General features: G+C 42.6%; 1 protein-coding gene and 1 pseudogene across 2 annotated transcripts in view; both read right to left on the reverse strand.

Moving 5' to 3' along the window:
• GRIA1 (glutamate ionotropic receptor AMPA type subunit 1) overlaps positions 1–20580 on the reverse strand; it is a 308116-nt gene that overhangs the window by 169486 nt on the left and 118050 nt on the right. The gene's annotated exons all lie outside the window — the stretch shown is intronic.
• LOC122893742 lies at positions 16613–17435 on the reverse strand (annotated as a pseudogene).

A 20580-nucleotide genomic window follows, 5' to 3' on the forward strand; every position in this document is an offset into this window, starting at 1 on the left:
TGTCTAGCCTAGGGAGTGGAACGCAGGTCTTCTAGACAATCCACCAAGTGAGACTCTCCCCGCTGCTTCTCTGCAGAGATGCTCACCCCCCACTCCTGGTACTGAGTTCCCTTTGTAACAAAATTCAAATCACTTCATAAGGTTTCTCAAAATGCAGGATGAGAGAGCTGCTGCCCAAAAACCAGTCCAGCCTGCTTGAATTCTGGAAGGAATTCTGAGAATACAAGCATTTCTCACTATCCTCGCGTGTTCTCTTTGTATGTCTCCATTAACATGAAGAGTACTAGGAGTGGGTGTGTGGGGAAAAGCTGAGATACAAGCTAATGCTGGGGAAAACAGAAAGTGAGGAAGGAAGGAGTAGAAGGCACAGGTACCAATATGTGGAGCTGTGGTGAGCGTTTGAGGAAAGCATGAGCTTGCAGCTCATATACTAGCTTTCCTGCTTTGGCATAATGCGCCCATAGGACTCCACGTGGGAGAGCCTCACTGGCCCTCTTTCAGCCCTCCAGCCTCATTACTGATGGTCCATCAAACAGTGGAGACCCAAGCACGCTGATGAACGCAGCACACCACTTCCTTCCAGGTGTCCGTCCCTAAGCACACATTCCTCAAAAATGCCCCTGGACACCTGGAAAACTTCTACACATCCTTCAAGACCCCACTTAGATGGAGACTCCAGGGGGCAGCCTTCTAACCATCCCAGAACAAAATTACTTTCTCCTTTTGCGTTTTTAATACTTATCTTGATATTGCATAATTGAGCATTTTCTTGTTTGTTTTCTTCATCGGACTTTGAGCTTATTTACAACAGGTCAAATGTGGGTCTAATTTGTTTTTAAAGTCTCAGAGACTAACCCTTGTCTTGATAGAGTAGATGCTCAGTAACTGTTGGTTGGTTTGCTCACATGTGGCGTGAAGGCAGTAATACCTACCTTATCTCTGTGTTTACCAAAGTTCTAAATTCACTTTAAAGTGCATTAAACATGTAAGCTATCATTTTATTCTAGTTACACAACCAAATAAGAGGTAGGCTGGACAGGATTTTATTATTTGTTTTATCCACATGAACCTCCAAGGGTTGAGAGGCTTGCTCTGAATAGCACAGTCAGTAAATACCAAACTAGAAAGAGAAACTCATGTGGCATGAATTCAGGTAGAGTGTTTTTCCCATCAGATCCTGTCCCTCGTCATTTGCTTCAGCTCCTCGGGTGTACCACGGCCTCCCCAATGCTACACCATGTACAGAGGACTCATCTCCCACTTCTGCTTGGCTGGCTTCTTCCCATCTTTCAAGGATCACCCCAAGCAGATTACCCACTGTTCTCTGTCACAGCATTTAGTTTGTCCCCTTCATAGCACTTAACTCAAGTAGTAATTACAGTAGAAGCCCTTTTATCTGATGCCATAGGGACTGCAATTAGATTACTTGAGAATGATGGTTAAAAAGGAGAATCACAAAAAATGATTCATCGCGGGTATTTTCTTTTAGTTTAAAACACCTAAGTTATCAATCTTTTGATACAGTGGGAACTTGAAGACATTTACAAAATAAATGTAAGTACAGATTTTCCCCTCCAGATCTTTTAAAAAGAGATTTTATTTATTTATTTGACAGAGAGAGAGAGATCACAAGTCACAAGTAGGCAGAGAGGCAGGCAGAGAGAGAGGGGGGAAGCAGGCTCCCTGCTGAGCAGAGAGCCCAATGCTGGGCTCGATCCAAGGACCCTGAGGTCATGACCTGAGCTGAAGGTAGAGGCCCAACCACTGAGCCACCCAGGTGCCCCCTCCCCCAGGTTTTTTTTGTTTTTTTAATACTTGTCTCACCTACACCTAATATTACAATGTTTTTGGTGATTCATCTTTGCGACTTTCAAAAGTATTTAATTTATTTTCCAAAGACAGAGAACAACTTTGTTCTGCAGTTGTGTTTCACCAGCTTACATAATTTTTAGTTACATTGCCCAAATACAGTAAAAACACAGACATATAAATAGGTTTGGAAATAACAGAACTGATTCCTATAGCACATTTCCAACCAAGTCCCAGAGTGTCACTTGGGGTGTTTACAGAGAGAACGGAGAATGCAGATTAATCCAAAGAGATGGCTGAATGGAAGTTGGTTATGAAGAGATTTCACTGCATTTGTTGATTGTTGGCTTGTTAATTATCTGTTCCTCTTAATTTAAGGTCATAAGTTTTGAAAGCAGGACCTCTTTCTCCTTTTCTAAGGATGCTGACCTAGTGCATAGCATTGAGAAGTACAACCAGTGCCAAGTAAATGAATCAACAAGTGAGCGGACTCTCTCCCTCAAGTGAGGACTTTGGTTTCCTCAACTGTAAGAGGATAGGCATGGATTATATAAGCATGGTCATTTGCTGATCCAGTTCTTTCCCACCAATCACATTACCGATAACTATGTCTACATTTCAAGTTCTGGTTTCCTCCATACATTCTACACGTAGCTTAGAGGGTTACATTATCAACCTCCCTCACACCCACGCAGGCCATACAGCCACCACCACTGCCACGCTGCCCACCACCCTCCCTCCTGGGGCCATTTGTTGCTTTAGGATGATCTGCTTCCCCAGTGCCTCCTCCAAGACAGGTACACAGATGGCAAGGCCAGTTGTGGTCTGTGGTGCTGGAGCTATGAAATCTCTCCTGGGTGTACATCTTTGGGGAGATGTGAAGCCTGAAGCTGCTTTTGAGTATGGGTAGGAGGGGCCTTATTTGAAGATCTGAGGTAGGGGAAAGCTTGGATCTGCCTTATCTGAGACACTGGGCAAAAATCTTCCTTGGCCATCTACTACTTTGGGTTGGTCTCTTCTGGTCCCCATAGTGCTGAGATCCAGAGAGCCGAGATCTGGTAACTGCCTTGAGGAAGGAAGCTTCCATGGGTCTTCCAGCTATATATCTGCCTCTTATATCTAAGGGAAGAGAGGGGTTGATTTAGGATTTGGGGATTCTGGTCACCAGCATAATGACAGTGGCAACAAACGATGATGATGATGATGATGATGATGATGACGACGATGATGACAATGATTTCTAGTATTGCTGATTGCTGCTTGCATATATTGAGCACTTTGATACCAGGAAATAGATTGTATTTCATTCAGTCTTTTAAAGTCTGTAGCACCCCTAGAGGGTATGCACTATTATGATTATGATTATCATTATTTTATAAAAGAAGGACTGAGGCACAGGTCAGTGGACATCACAGGACCAACCATGGGAGGGCTAGAATTCAAAATGTCTGATTCCACAATGTGAGTTCTTACTATTATGCTGAATCATCTTTTAACATCTCTAACACCGTGACACTCACTGAGTAATTAACTTATTGATTGATTCAACCTATCAGTCATTTTGGGGAAATAAGGAGAAGGCAGGTAGGGAGTGTTTGTGATGACTGGCACTGTAGACAGTTGATAAAAATGAGGAGACTCTGGGGTCTTCTTTCTGCTCTCCTGAGACCAAGGATGTAAACATATTTTTTGGAAGATTTATTTATTTGAAAGAGAGAGAGAGAGAGAGGAGCATGAGTGGGGGGAGGAGCAGAGGGAGAGGAAGAGAGAGAATCTCAAGCAGATTCCCTGCTGAGTGTGGAGCCCTGGGTCAATATCACTTGTCTGTCCTGTCCTCCTTCCTGAGTAAGAACTGCCTTTTCCTCTGAATGTACATTGTACATGTACAATGAACATGCTGTACTTCTCCTATAGAATTTATTTCATTTTCTCTTTTACAGTTTTTACTAGTGGTTCATGAGTCCCCTTCCTTCATTAACTAGAATGTCCTTTGGTTCTTATTTTCCCCATAATGTATCACATAAGATCCTGTGCCCCCATATCCTAGCATCATATCCATGGAGCCCAGGTGCGGCTTCAGAATCCTCCTTGACCTAGTCACCAGCACTAAGATTAAAGGTACTTAAATCCTTGGTCTCAGGAGAGCAGGAGAGGGAAAGCCTTAGGGTCTCATTTTTATTAACTCTCTACAGAGTCAGTCATTACAGATTTTACCTACCTATTCCTCAGTTCTTCAATGCTGAGGCAGTTTAAAGTGTTTCCCATCTTTTTTTATCTTAAGATTTTATTTATTTATTTGACAGAGATCATAAGTAGGCAGAGGGGCAGACAGAGAGAGAGAAGGGGGGTAAGCAGGCTCCCCACTGAGCAGAGAGCCCAGTGTGGGGCTCGATCCCAGGACCGTGGAATCATGACCTGAGCTGAAGGTAGAGGCTTAATCCAACTGGGCAACCCAGGTGCCCCAGTGTTTCCCATCTTTTCCCCTCATTGGCTGTCATCTAGGCTCCAAGTTGTGAAGGCCCCAAGTCAGCACACAGTGCTGGGACAGGCATCCTGAGGATGCCTTGTGGGAGAGGGAGCTGCATATACAACATGGACTTCTAGGAGGGCTGCTGCTTCCAGCTTCACTCAAAGCCAGGAGAGACATGGAAGGAGGACCAGGGAGGGAAGGAATCATATCTTTGGCCTCTTCAAGGCCTGTGTCTACAGAGAAAAGGCAGAAAGGTCATTTGAAGTCCTCCAGGATCTACTGGCCTGTCAGTCCCCAACTTGGGGTCTAGAATACCAGCCTACCCTGCCTATCTCTATGAAGAAACTTGACTAGGATCTTCCTATTTCTGGGCCTCAAAGTTCTCATTGGTAAAACAAAAGATCTGGTGGGAATTCTCTACAATTCCAACAATCTCTGATGATTTTCAGCTGCAAGGTGATGAACAGGTGCCAGAGCAAGGCTGGGCTGCTGACCACCAAGGGCCCTGCTCAGGAAGTGGACCATGGTAGTGGTCTTGTGCATTCGCTCCTGGGTCTGAAAATACTACAAAGTGTGTCCCGTCCAGTACAGAACTGTACCACATGAAGAAGCTAAAACACGAAACTCAGTAATTTGGTCTACCATATGGACAAGAAAACCAGCACACAAAACAGAAAATCAAAGCTCAGATTCAAAATGGGCAGACGTACTGGCTATGCAAGGATCTAGGGAGAGGGAAAATACAAAGGGGGCAAAGGAAATGAATATGTAGGTGCATTTAGTTCATTTTTAAGTTACGCAGTAGTGGCTGGTTAGCTTCAGATGTCACCCGGAGGAGCCAGATAATGTTCACAGCAGCAATAACACAGAGTAAAAGCTATTGTTTATTGAGCATTTACTAAATATTTGCATTATTAAACATATGCATTAATTTCTTTATTCTTTACAACAATCTCATGAAGAAGGTATTAGCATCTCCATTTATAGACGAAGATACAAGGGTTCAAGGTCGTGCAGACATGGCCAATTGGGGAATCACGACTACACTTCAACTCCATGCTTGTAGCCATCCTCCCTTCAGAAAAGCCAACAGACAAACCAACATGCCTCCCTATACCTATTTCCCTGTGATGATGAGAATTTCATCACACCCTCTCCATTCATTCCAGTCCTTCAAGATCCACTCAAATACCACAGCTTCTGGGAGAACCTCCGTCAGGGTCAATCCACTTCCTGGCCTCTTAGCTCACAGTTCCATTAGTGCACTTAGAACTTTTCTGAGCTGTGCTGGAGTTAATTGTGTCTGGTCCTCCCTTTACACACAAAGCAAGTTGTTCAGACTCTCATTTTGGCACTTAATGTCTTGCATTCCTGCCAGCCACGCCTGGATTTGTCTCTTGTCTTTTACAACGCGCCCTTCTGTTAAGGAAGGAGCTATGTCTTAGCAATCTCTCTGTGGACCTGGCACTTAATAGTACTTTGGGAACAGATGCTTTCTAGGTGAGGCTGGTACATGCAGCTGGTTTCTCCATCCTGTCTGCTCTATCAGCTGTGACCCCCCCCCCCCAGTGTACTTTTCCTTGTGCCCTTCCCATGGTCAGGGCCACTGATCAATGTCAGGCAGGTTTGGGGACTCCAGTGTGGGACAACTTTCAGACAACTGAGCAGGTGAGACAACTGCCCTTCTCCCATGCCACTCTTGTCCCCGTGGTCCTCTTTCTTCCAAGGCAAGCCTGCACTCTTTGGTGTCATCAGAGTTCACTTTGGGCAAAGAATTTTTTATCTTATTCTCTCACCCTGGAGTTAGTCACTTCCTTCTTCCTTCCTGGGGAATAATGTCTCTGACTCTTATAAAGAAATCTTTAGAGATCATTTTTTAAGGCAGAGAGGCCTTAAGGGGCCACCTGGGATCCTGAGGTTCACGTGCCTATGTTCTCTCCTGGCTGGATATCCGAGTGGTTAAGAGTGAGGGTTTGAGAGTGGACAAACTAGGTTTAATTCCCGTCTGTCCCTTGGACAAGTTACTGAGTAACTCTAGAATCTTGCTTCCTCATCTGTATTGCAAAAATAGTAATAGTATCCACCTAATGGTGCTGCTTTGAGAATTAATTGCATTTAAAGTGTGTTCTCAGCACACAGCTCCTGGCTACCATGGTGTCTGCTGCTACAGATACTACTGTTGCCATGTTGCTGGTGTTGTTTCGTAAACAACATCATCCCACCACTGGCGAGATAAGAGCCACATGCAACTGAAGACCTTACCTCTGCAGTTCATAGAACATGAAAAATCACATGTAGCTTCTGGTTGGGAGCCTAAGAATAGCTGTAGTTAAGTTTCTGCTTAAAAAATAACTTGCACGTTTTCAGGCTTTTGGAATCCAAGGTGCTTTAGAGAGCATCTTTATCAGTTATGTTGTTTTATAGAAAACAGAAGCCCAGGGGGGTGAAGTGACATTTCCAGTGTCAATCAGCCACAAATATGGCCAGTTGGTACTCTTCTGAGCCCAGTCCAGTGTATCTCCTACTGGGTATCCCTTGAGATGTTCCCATTTTCTTGGATTGAACCACTGTGTGCCCCCCCCACCTTTCCCATCCGTCCCCATGGTAACCCGGGCTCCATCTAATGATGTTGCTTTTCCCAGATTGCGATGACGGTAGCGTATCTTGCTGCATGGACATTGCTGGGATGAGTCTATGTCTCTAGACAGACAAATTTCCACACCACTCTGACCGTCCCTTACTGTCACTCCTACATGAGCTAATGCTGCTCAAAGTGACATGCTGATGTCTATATTAGTCTTGCCAGTTAGGGGTCCAGTCCTCCTGGTCAAATGCTGCCAGTGAACTCTTGCTGATGGGAATCACACTGGCATTCCAGAGTGCGTGCCGGTGATAGAAAGCACAAGGACAATGAGCTGGATTTGCCATTCCTCACATGGAGAGAGCAGAGTTAAGGCCTCGTTTAGCTACCAGAGATGAGATAAAGCAAGACCATGGATGGAAATCATCAAGGTGCAGGCATGGGGAAGAGACCCTACCCTGACCTGGCCAGTGCACTTCCAGAGCGCACTGCACAAGCACTCTGCCCTGCATCTGTACCCAAATACACCTTATGCTCTACTGCCTCTCAACTTTTGTTCACATTGCTCTTTCTGCTTTCCTCTATTTTTAAAAATTATATAGGACTTTGTATCACTTTAAAAAGTAATTTTATCCTGCTGTTTTGTTGAATAATCATAACTCAGTGAGGCAAGTACTTATCACTGCCATGTCACTGATAAGAAACTGGCAGTTTGAGGCTCCGAAGGACTTGCCCTGGGTTCCACGGCTCATCTTCGCGGTCAGGCCTTCTGCGTTCTCCAGTCTCCAGATTCAGAGACTTCCCATATGTGAGTGTCGGTGGAACCTGGATCTAGGCTGATAGTAGACCTCAGCACGAGATCACCTGAGTTTGAATCCTGGCACTTGTCACTTGCTACTGGCTTGTGGTGTGAGCCTAAGCCTGTTGCTTAGACAGGCTGTGCCTCAGTTTCTCCATATACAGAGTGGGAATAATCATAGTTTCTGTGTCAAAACAACGAGAGGAGTCAAAGAGCTTTTATGTGCAAAGTGCTCAGAACAGTGCCTGGCCCAAACTACCTGCTCAAACTACCTGGCACAAACATTTACCTGCATTGTAAATGTTGCTATGGAAACGACGCTGCTTCCTGTTTGAATTCTCTCTGCCAAGGCTCATCTGAAATGCCATCAAGTGTTATTCTAACTTTTTGTAAACAGATGCGATTCCTGCCGCTTTCAGACTCCATAATCATTTGTACTTTGCTCACAGCACACAGTGTGTTCTGCTGTGTGCTGGAGATACCCGTAAACTTGCTTTTCTCATCCTACTCCCTGCTCGCCTGAGTGCCGTGTTATCAGACAGAGCCTTCTGATGGGAGCACAGCCCCTGCAGGGCCCTGCATGGTGCTCGCCGCTGAAGAGGAAGGCAGTTGGCAACTGCTGGTTACCCTGAACTCAGTTGAACCCAGAATTCCAGTTCCCACTAAGTCTAGAGTGGTAGGGCTGGAAAGGCTCCTTACAGATCAGTCAGTTCTGGGCTGCTGGCACAGGGAAAGATACTTGTCCAAAGTCACACATGCTAGTGCCAGAAATAGGCATGGAAACCAGCTCTCGTCCTACCAGCAGCACTGGGCTCCACCCAAAGCACTGGGCTATGTCTCTCTTCATGGGATGGAGGAGAAAACAGCCCACGTACCAGAAGTAAAGAGAAAAGGATGGGACAAATGACAGCACACAGCTAAGCTTCAATATCAGTCCTGCTCACAGAATAGAGATGCATTAGGGATGCATACCCAGAAGCCCCACCAGGGGGAAGAACATGAATAAATTGTGTAACCAATAAGGTAGTTTCTTGGAACTACCTTGGTAGTTCTCTGCTGCATGAATGGATCAGGACCCCAGCACAGGAGAAGCTTCTGGATCCTGAATGTATTAAAATGCAAATCTTTACATGGTTCTTCTCCTCTTTCCATTTAACATGGAATCAAAACTGGTGTCCTCAAACTTTGGACTCCAGAACACCTTCTTCTTGCTGAGATCTGTCCATAGAGGAGACTAGGACCCGTGGTCCCGGTATATAGAAGCTGTTTTTCATAGTTCTGGGCAGGATTATCTAACCTGGTAGGAATGAGAAAAGGTGAAGTTCTTATCAGTCTGTGCCCCAGAGCCTCTTCTATTGTCCAGTCTCTCCTTGTTGAGGCTTCAGAGAATGTTTAAAATGTGAAATGAATCAGAGATAATTCTGTACTGGTCAGTTTGACTTGACCAGAGAAATGTTTCAATTTCTGGTACTGTCACATCTTGTCTTCAGAAGCAAGATAAGGTAGATGGGCTTTCAGACGATAAGCTTGCCAGCATTATCTCTGATGTAAATGCCTTGAGGGAGGGGCAGCCAGTGAGAAGCTAGTTTCTGATGACTGGGGGTCAGGCTTTAAAAGAGCACAAAAAGTAGGCAGGGCCCTAGAGTGGGGAACGGTTGAGGCTTACGTCCTCACCTCCTGCTTGTTCAGGTGATGACAACCAAGGTTGCCCTTAACCACCAGTGAGGGTCTGGGGGGGCATGTTGGTTGCCAAGTCATGGTTAGTGAGAGATAATTGTTCCGACAGCCTTCCTGGGGAGAAATGCCCAGATGGCAAACAGCTCTGACCTTGGGATTTGGGGAGAGGTCATCTTATCCTTTTGGTCTCTGTATCCAATGCATGAGTCATTTTTAAAACATTTTAAATGTCAAGGATAAAAGTCTTTTGTAACAGTTAAATTGTGAAGGTGCATTCGGGAGAAGTGAAAGAGATTTTTTGCAAAGGAAATTGATCTGGAAGTCATTTCCAACTGTTGACTGATTTGATCATACTCATTTGTGTCCCTTAGATTATGAGAACCAGTTGTTGTTGTTACTTCAATCCAAATAACGTTGGTTTATTTATACTGGGGAAACAGTATGTGATTAGCCTTCGAAGGGCCCATGCGCCATCTTACGAACATCATAAACCATGTGTGAAGCAAACTGGCACTAACTTCTTGTAATCTTTGCCTTAAAGAGCCACCTTCTCATCCCTGATTGGTATCAACTACCATACTGCTGCAAAGATGAGCCATTAGGTATGTTGAATGCATATTTTTTGGGTGGCATTTCTAAATTTAAGTTTTCCCTGAGCACAAGGGCGCTGACTTGACAATATGGATCCCATTACTTGCTAACAGTGCCATTTTCTATTATATCAACACCTTCCATGTTGATGGAAGTAATAGTGGTAAAGAATGAAAACAGAATTGGCCTACAAATTTTGAATATTAATGGATTAATAAGATTGATCGCTCTTTATTGCTGTTTGTTTTTCACTGTTAATCAGTGTCTTCACTTTAAAAAAAAAAAAAGAAAAGAAAACCTTTATTCTCTTTCTCACTGAACGCTCCATCAGCTCTTAACATCCTGAGCTGTCAGTAGTACCTCCTAGTAACATATAATAAGCCCCCGCTGAAGCTGTTGAGCTATAAGTTCCTTGAAGTCAGAGACAATCTGACATGAATAAGAACTAGCTCTGCAGGTCTGTCTCTCTTTGTGCTAAGTCCTGGAGGTAGTACTCTGCAGTGCAGGGTCAGCAAATGCATGGCACACATACTCCCCTCTTCTGCACCCAAGTCAGACATCACTAATTGATCATGGCATTCCTTCCAGTTTAGTCCAGTCAAGTCCTCAGAGTCCTCATCATCAGCATGCCTGGAAGCCACTACCAATTTCTCAGAATTGACAGGCTTGATAAAACCTATTTTCTGGCTTAGCCTTAATGGTTAAAAGCAAAGGGTTTGGAACTGGACCGACCTAAATTCAAGTCCCAGCACTCCCACTTACATGCTATGTGACTTGAAGGGCAGTTGTCCACGTGCGCCAAATCCCAGTTTTGCCCACTGTGAAGTCCCGGTTCCTCCCGCCCTTTGGAGGCCTAAAATTAGGCGTTTTGTCCTCTGAGAAACCTCTCCTCCCATAAAGCTCAGTGTAGCTACCCCACTAGGTCTCGGAAAACCCCCGAATGGATTCTTCCATGGTCCTTCTTGCTGGGACAGCTATGGGCCCCCTTCTTCTAATAACCCCCACTGGTGAGTGAGCTCCTTGAGGACAGTTACATTTCACAGTTGTATTTTCAGAGCCTGTCAAAGTCCTGATACAGTAAATAGCTAAAATACACGGTACCATTAATGCATAAAAATCACTTAAAATAGTGCTAAGAATATGACAAACGCTCCGTAAACATTAGCTCTTTTCATCTTTCTTGTTATGTTCCGTAACTGTAAGGCTCAGGGAAGACCACTTACCATGGAACTAGTTTTACATATGAACGATTTAAATCTGGATCGTGTTGCTCATCAGCTGCCAACAGTACCAAAGGTATCTATACTTTCTGCATCTTGAGAGGGTTGCACTCCTTAAAACAGGGCCATATTCTTTGTCTCCAGTGCCATGAAATCTAGCATGGGGTATGGCTTGAGAATCTGCATTTCTATCGTGTACCCTGATGATGCTCTGCTGCTGCTGGTCCTGAGCCATCCTTTGAGAATCACTGACTAAGGGCAGAAAGGAGATAAGAGAGAAGCACTCTGGACTAGAGAAGAAACTTGAAGTTCTCTTTAATCTGCTCCAAGAGAGACAGCAATCTCCATTTAAATCCTGCATGATGTGTTTGCAACCAATTCTCATTAAAGTCAAGGAAGTTTACACATAAGTATCAGCTGCAGGACCTTGCTGAAGGATGAAAAAGCAGGGTTTCTAAATTTTGCTGATGGAGCCTGCAATTTTCCCCCTTTCTCAGTTGACAACTAGTGAAATGACTTGATATTTTAATATCTCACAGTTAATATCATAAGTTTGCAAGATACTTCATGTTTTTTCAGAGTGTTTTCATCATATTACCACATTTGATTCTTATAAGAACTGCTTTAGTGAGGAGGCAGGCAGGAATTAGCACCTCTCTTTGAATGACAAGGCAGTAAACCAGGACCCAGAATCCTCAATTCTTTGCCAGGTCCCTTTGCATGATACCACATAGTCTCTGACACAAGTGTCAGTTCTGCCTTTGAGCTCCCTTCATGTACTAAACATTAATTTATTTCAGATTGCTACAGATGCTTTGAGTTAGAGACATCATCAGGAGACCTACTAATCAGAAGGTTTTTAGGCATTTGGGGATACAGATTTCATTGACAGCCTCAGGAAAGCTTTGGACTCTTAACACAATGCAGATGTGTAAATACAATACAGTTTACAAAGCTTTAGGTTGTACACAGACCTATTAAATCCAAGGCCACCATGTTGTCATGACTGCAAGAGGCACTATTCCCAATGACTTAACTGTAGCCCTGTAAAGAACATACACAGACCATGGAAGAAGAGTGGAGGCCATATATCCAATTTTGGTTGGCTGACTCTTATGATTTTTTTAACAGATGAAAGGCTGAGATTCAAGAACGTCAGTGATTTTTTTTTTTTTTTTAGGTACCATAGCCAAATAAAGTCAGAAGTAGAGTGGAAGCAGAACTCCCAGAATGCAGCGTGGTACTGTGGAAGGGAACTGGCCTTGGGGTCAGAGAAGTTTTCATTCTCAGCTTATACTATTTACTGGCTGTGAGACCTTACTTAACCCCTCCAAGATTCAATTTCCCCATTTTACTAATAGGAATCAGGAAAGTAAATAATGTTTAAAAACTATATTCTGAAAGGGATCTTCTAGTCTATGGATTAAATGAAAGACAATCTGTCAAGTGCTAACACTGGTGGTGGCACCCAGTAAGGACAAGTTCCCGGGCTCCTGAACTATTTTCACAGCTCAAGTTCATATGTAACAACTGGCTAAATTTTCCTTCCTCTCACGACAGGTAGGTTATACGCCTGGTTGACCAGAGACCATAAACACTGAGTCCGCTGGATCATATTAATCGTAGATGGTATCATTGCTTATGACTATGCTCGCATGATCTGTTACTCTTCTAAGTGCTTATGCCATAGCCCCATGTAGAATCCCACAGACATTCAGCCCTTGACCGTGGGCACAAAAATAGAAAAGAAAAATCTCACCAAAGAGAAAGAAAACCCAGACTTTGGTAGTGTCTGGTTCTCCCTACATTTTTTTAATGCTTACTTCAGACTGTATAAAATTAATTCTTCCCCCTACAAAGGAATCATATTATACTTCCTAATCTACACAGAGTAATGATTTTCACCCTAATTTTTCAGTGTATATTTGCATCTAATTCACATTTAGATTTAAGCAGAATTTATAGGTTACTTCACTGTATATACTTCATTGTGGATTACACATTAAAAAATAAGATCCTTGTTTCAGCTTATTACTGAACCCTAGAATGCCAGGAGTAAAAAAAACAAAAAACAAAAAACAAAAAACCATTGAGGCTTTACTTAATCCCTTCCATCATTGGCAAGAGGTGAATGCTCTAGGAAGGGAAAATGGTGCCCTCAAAGTCAAACAGTGAGGGTATAACAACAGAAACTGTACTTGAACTTACATTTCCTGACTCCAAATTCAGTATTCTCACTATATTTTTTCCTAGCCTGGCTCAGATTTTAAAAGGCCAGAAAGGCCCAGCCGTTGTAGCATTTCCTACTCTTCATTTTCTTCTGCTTTCATTGTACTTCTCCTAAAATAAATTTGGTGGACAGAGGGATAAACATACACATTCCCTTTCCATTTTAAATGAGTGGTTGGCCCTCGTTCTGCCTGCTGCTTGTATAAGGCCTCCATCACGATTACCCTCATCGACACATTCCGTATGACATGGGCAGTGATCCTTATCTTCCGGCAGTACCAGGGACTTTGTCACTGCCTGAGTATAGAGGATGTCCTTCCCCAGGGAAAATGCCCTAAATCAACCTTTTGGAATCCGTAAGATCTTCCTCCATTCCAAATGACTGGCTTGATGGAATAAAATAACCAAAGAGTTTAAATGATTTAAGTACAAGGATGAATTTGGGGGTTCCTGATCTAGTTCAAGGTCCAACTCTTTTGTCTAATGTCCCACAGGGGCCATGGTCTCATCCCTGCAGAATCTCAGGAAAAATATACCCTTTAAGGAGACACTCCCTTTCATTAAATAAGTTAACAGTTAGGAGGGAAAACATTTGAACCGAACTCTATTTCTGACCATAGTCCTATCAAACTGTTAAGACCTGCCTCTGGAGTGAGTGAGGTCATGACCGTGTGTTATCTAAATCTGCACAGAGAGACAGCTGTGTCCACTTTATGAGGTCATTATTCTGAAATGTTTCCATTACTAGCATTGTCAGGAAATGGTATCTTTGAGAAAGGAGTAAACAAATTTATCTTGTGAGTGGCTAAATAATTTTAAATGTTTTGTAGAGAAAGACTTCCTAGTAGGCTCTGTACATGCCCTGCTTTTGTAAAAAGATCTTAGTATACAGAACGTCACCTTGGCCGATATGGTAGTGTTGTAGATGATAAATATTTTCAGAGCAGAGCACTGTATTTTATACTTTTTAAAACTGCCCCCATGGATATCCTGGAATGGGATCTGGCACATAGTAGGCATATGATAACTGGTTGCTGATTAATGATCATAAGCATTGGTGTATATGGCAACTTAAGGACTCCTGAGGTATTAGGGTGTTTTGTTTTTATTTGCTTTGGTGTCCAGTTGGCTTCTTTCCTTGGTGAGCATGGAGTCTCCTCTGGGTCCTAACCTCCTTGTCTGCTGTCACTCCTTCCTTTGTCAGCAGCCACTGCTCACTTCACACTCACTTGCTGCTTTTCCCATCTGATATCTGTTGTTAATAAGTCCAATGACCAAGACTGTGAAATCACACAACTTACACTTACACAGTTTTACAGTCAACATGAATTTGCCTGCAGGATGCAAGAGAGATGCAATTCTTTCATCTGGCTTAGAAAACTTTTTATTCCACATTTATATATTAGAAGTCTTTCAGCATTGTAAGGTTGTTTAAAGTCTGAAATCTGGTTAAACGGGGATGTCCATAGGACAGAGTGTACACGATCTCCATAGATCATAATATTCTTTCTTTCTTTTTTAAGGATTTTATTTATTTGACAGACAGAGAGAGCGAGAGAGGGAACACAAGCAGGGAGACTAGGAAAGGGAAAAGCAGGCTTCCCACTGAGCAGGGATGCTGATGTGGGCCTCGATCCCAGGACTCTGGGATCATGACCTGAGCCAAAGGCAGATGCTTAACAACTGAGCCACCCAGGCACCCCCATAGGTCATAATATTCTTAACTAGAAAGTTTAAACCCTAGATTCTGTCTATTGCACTCTCCATCCCAGTCCCACAGAGATTTCGAAGCCCATCCACTTATACTCTTGCTAAAGTGACAAAATTTTAAGCCAAGTTACTAACCAAACAGGTTCTCTCTTGGGGGGAAAAATCCAACAGACATGAAATCACATAATCCTGTTATTTTCCAGTTGTTACTACATCTACCCCACACATATCCAGACTCCCAATAGTCATAATAGGATGTGGGCATTCTCAGTGGAAGAAAACAGTTTGAAGAAAGTAAGAGAGGCCAAAACCATAGTATGCATATGACCTTTTCTGGGGGGAGGGAGGTTCTATCACCCTAGATGGAAGTGTGGAGTGTATCAAAAGGACTTAAGGCAAAAAAGAGATAGAAAGGAGGGTAAACTCAAATAGTCGATATAAAGAGAAGGATACACAGTTTTATTGGTTGTGGAGACCCACCACAGGAGCGAGATTAAGGAATGACCTACTCTGAAGTATTCTTTAGTTGGCTAATTTTGTAAGATCTTACAGATTGAAAGGAGGTGGCTCAGTGAAAATCAAAGGCAAGGAGAACAATTAGGGGATCGTGCATACCACCCACTCTTCTTAATTCTAGTCACAGGGACCACATACCGTCTTTTCACATTTCCACTCCAGCAACCTTAGAAAAGACTAGATGACCAGACACGAAGCCAGAATTGGTGTTATACTTCTATATAAAAAGTGGCTAATAACACACCCCTCTTCCCCAGAGAGAGTAAGCAACCCATATTCCCAAGAACCAAATGGCTGATGTATCCACTTCCTAAGAACAAAATGGCAGCCACCTTATAGAGGCCTGTCTATATATTTAATAGAACAGACACATACAGTGGACTCAGACACACACTGGACTCTTCATTTAGACATTTAGCTCTTAAAAAGCAGGAATGGAATGTGATCTCACTAGCTCTCTAATTTTCTCAGTATTTGATTGCTTGGCTCAGAGGAATCATTCTCTCTGAACTAAATATCTACAGCCTCTCTCACGCTGCCAGGAATTGTCTTTATACCCAAGGGCAGGAAATTTCATCATATCTCTATGCTTTTACTCAGAAGTGTCCTTCCGTCTGAAATGCTTTACTCTCCGAAGCTTCCCTAATGATCATACTAGAAGACAAGAAGAATACTAGAAGACAGGAGCAGCAGTGGCCATTATAAACATCTGAGTACTTAGAAAAAACAGAGCCCTCTGCTGAGCTCCTAATGTATTACTTCATTTCAGATTCCCAACATTCTGATTTGTGGCATCTCAAAGGTAGAGATGAAAATTCTGGTAGCAGAAAAAAAAAACTAACTTGTCTATGTTCATATAGTCCAAACATTCACAGGTAGGAAACTTAATAATTGCATGACCCTCAACTCAACTTTTTAAAAACATTTCTAAATGATATTCACATTTTTAGAATAGCACTTCTCTACAAATGGGTTACAACCTGGAACCTGGGGGAAAGAGGGACAGGGGGTTATCTGGAGAACCTGAAGTCCTAGGCTTCACCATGTGGTATAGAGTGTTGTCTCAAAAGGTCACCAGATCCAGGGATCCTCCTTCAGAGGAATTGAGAAATGTCCAATGGCAAATTCTGTCAGGAAGCAAATCCAGGAGTACTTCTGGGGTTTTCTGTTTGTTAGTTTAATTTTTTGTTTTTTTTTGGGGGGGGGTTGGAATCTCTGAAAGATGTAATGTTAAAATCAGACAGGCTTTTTTTTTTTTAACCTTCTAAAAGAGGTGCTAAGAGTCTTTTGTTTGTCCTGTGATAGGGTTTCCACAGAGGCCAAGGCCACAAACTACATCCTTAGTAGAAAGGCAGAACTCCTTATTAAGTTTCATAGTCTTCTTGGCTACCAAAGGGCCGATGTCTTTGTTGATTGCTATCAAATATCTGTCATCAATGTCTAAGTTGTCTTATTTGGACAGTTTATACCCTTAATGCTACAGGCCTAAGACTTTAGTAGAATCTGTACTTTTTACTTCTGGTGTGCTCCTTAGTTCCAGGTACTTGACACCATCCTCTGAAAATTCTTTAATGACCTATTTTGCAACCATTAGAATATCCTCAGGGCTAGTAGTAAGCTGATGGATAATTTGAAATATCTGGAAGCATTCTTCAAATGTTCTTTTCTTTCCATTGTCATCGACACTCATTCTGATCATGGATTTTAATTCTTGGCTGTTAATTTCTTCATAGTGTTAGAACCAGTGCGTCCATTCAAGTGGGCATGAAGTTCCACTTTAGGTAATTCTGAGTAAAAGATTGCTTGCCCTGGCTTTTGTTCTTCCTTCATCATGATTTAGTAGAATAAGTTCTCCCAAACCTTTTATTCTTTGCATAAGCAATATGGCATATTTCAGTCAGTAAGTGTTATGGTTTTGAATTTCCTTCAGATTGCTTTACTTCCTAATTTGGATACATTTTAGCTGTATATGTAGCTCTGGGCTCAGCTTCGCCACCATGATGGACCACCGCTCCTGAGTTTCTCCCAGCCTTGTGCCTATAGAGCTGTGAGCACAGTGTAGGGGCAGTATGGAGCACCACAAACAACAGCTTCCTCAGCAAGAGTTTCCCGGCTGCGATGCTAATTCTGGTAGATGAGAGGAGTGGCCCTCCACTCATCTACCAGAGCTGTTACGTCTACTCAAGCGCTGTGTGGCCCTGCCTGCGTGTCCTCCCCAACTTTTCAAAAGTCTTTTGCCCTTAAGTTCCAGTTAATGCTTAAGAATGTACTCTTTCCTTTGAATGCTGCTGTGTATTACCTGGATCCATATAATGGTAATTTCTATTTAAAATTCAGTCATTCCATAAATTGTTATTAAATGATATGCTATATGCCAGGCACTGTGTAGGCCCTGGGAAGATAAACTGCTATCCTGGGGGAACTCAAAGACTAATAAGCAGGTAACATAAATGATCGGGATTTATGATGGGGTAGAACAATTATGAACAGGACTTAGGAAGGTTTCCAACAGGAGCAGAAAGGAGGGAATAGCTAACCCAGTTTTAAGTGATTGGCAAGTCTTTCAGGGGGAAGTGTCAGTGGATCTGGGACCTACCTAGACAGTAAATAGGATTGTGGCAGGTGAAGAATGGAAATACCTCAGACCCAGGTAAGCCGCATTTGCAAACTCTCTAGTGTCAACATGTCTTTCACGCATAGATGTGGGTCTTGAAATAATGGGATGGGTACATTTGGCATGGTTGATTCCAGAGTCAAACAGACTTGACTTCAAATCCTGATTCCACAAGTTCCTGGTTTTGTGATCTTGGGAAAGAAATTAGCATCTCGAACCCTCAGTTTCTCTATCTGGAGATGGACAGTAGTAGTCGTGCCATCACTTAAGGTTGTTGCAAGTATGAAAATGACCTCATGATGAAGGGACATACCATAGCTTCCAGACAAAGCAAATCCCCAGTGATAGTGGTAGTGATGAATGCTGATAGTTGTTAGTGGGTTCACCTACAAACCACTCTCTGTGAATAGGAATCCAACTTACTTTTCTTTGTGTTTCTCATTGTGCCTTGAATTTCACAGATCCTGCTGACAGATTTGTTTGTGTGCATTTTCCATTAAATCATTAAATATTTATTGAACACTTATGTGCCTGGCTCTGTCCATCATACTATGGACACAGGAGTAAACAAAGCACATTCGTAGAAATTTCCTCCTAAAATTCTGATCAGTAGTTTCATAACATTGATGGTTACTTAAAGTTTGAAATCAGGTTTGGAAAACAGCATCCAAAGCATTAGAATCACCTGACTTGTTAGTGATAATAACCGTAATTCCACTTGATGTTTCTGGAGAACCTGATTCCTTATCTTAAGAACTCTTCAACCAATTTAGTGTTTTTCCACCTGCTACGGGGTCCTGCCTGAATCTAAAATGATGATTTCCACTTCACTCCACAATCCACATCATAAAGTCTCCCTCCCATCGCAAGTCCTTATCAGCAACAGACTAATTTGTTAATTTGCTTGTCTTTCTCTTTCTTTTACTGCATTTTGCTGGTATCTGAGAGGCTGTCACCCTGCATAGAGAGAGGAGTGGATTATCAATCAAACAGCTTAAGTTTTAACCTCAGTTTTGCAACTAAGCAATTTTGGTATATTTTTCATTTTTTCTTTCAGTGAATATTAATGGAGTGCCTGATAAAGGCACAGCATATCCTTGTTGAGGTTTCAGGTGTTGGAATCAGAATGCCTGAGGTAGGAACTAGCTCTGCTACTTTTCAGCCGTATAATCATGACTGAGTGACTTGACCATTCAGTTTTCTCATCTGCAAAATGGGGATAATAATCATATCTACCTCATAGATAGTTGTAAGTATCAAATACACAAAGAATACCTATAAAAATCTTAGAACAGTATGCCTGAAACTAGTAAGTTTTCAATGTTAGATGCTATTACTTTATTGTAGATGTTTGTTGTTACTCTCAAATGCCAGGCACTGTGTATGGTACTGAGGAAGTAATGTGGGGGAAGAAGGACATGGTGTTTGTCCTTAGAGATCTTGCTTCTATTAAGTGAAGCAAAAAACTAAACAACTAAAAAACGAAACACTCACATAAATACATAGTTACAAATTATGACAAACACCATGAAGGAAATGAACAGGGTATATGTGTGGTCTAAGGAGTACTATTTATTTACTTATTTTAAAAGATTTATTTATTTATTTGAGAAAGCACGAGAGAGAGAGAGAGAGCGCATGAGGCAGCGGGGACAGCAGAGGGGTAGAGGGAGAGGGAGATGCAGGCTCCCCTCTGAGCAGGGAGCCTGATGCGGGGCTCGATCCCAGGACTCCAGGATCATGACCTGAGCCAAAGGCAGACGCTTAACTGACTGAGCCACCCGGGCACCCCTAAGGAGTACCATTTAATATGAGACTTAAAGAACAAATAGGAGGTCAAGTAGTGAAGAAGGGCTATATGCTATGTGTGAAGGACTGTCCAGAAAGAGAGAAAAGCATGTGTAAAGGACCAAGGACAGGGACTGAAGGGCTTTTGCGGTTCCCTGTGAACAGTGAAGACAAGAGGAAGCTGAGGCAGTGGGCAGGGTCTAAGCCATGCAGCAGAGTTGAAAAGTTTTCCTAAGGGCAAAGGAAGGCTACTGATGGCATGTGGTTTCCTTTCTGGCACACAGACTTCCCACAACTAAAGTGAGAGGATTATATAAAAAATGCTCTAGAGCCCCTTTAACACCGAAGAATATAAGATTCTGTGATGACTAACAACAACCAAAAGGTGATTTCTGGGAAAAAGTAGAGAAAAATCAAAGAAGTGGAGGTAGGAAAGGGAAGAAAGAGGGAGATAAGGAGGTAAGAAATAAAAGAAGCAGCTGACTAAAACTTCAGTGGAGACATCAAGTCTAGAAATGAAATGTTAAATGCTCAGCGCAGCGTTAAAGACTCGGTGCCTATGGCATCCGTGTGTGT

The sequence above is a fragment of the Neovison vison genome, chromosome 1, assembly GCF_020171115.1.
Source record: "Neovison vison isolate M4711 chromosome 1, ASM_NN_V1, whole genome shotgun sequence".
Classification (NCBI taxonomy): domain Eukaryota; kingdom Metazoa; phylum Chordata; class Mammalia; order Carnivora; family Mustelidae; genus Neogale; species Neogale vison.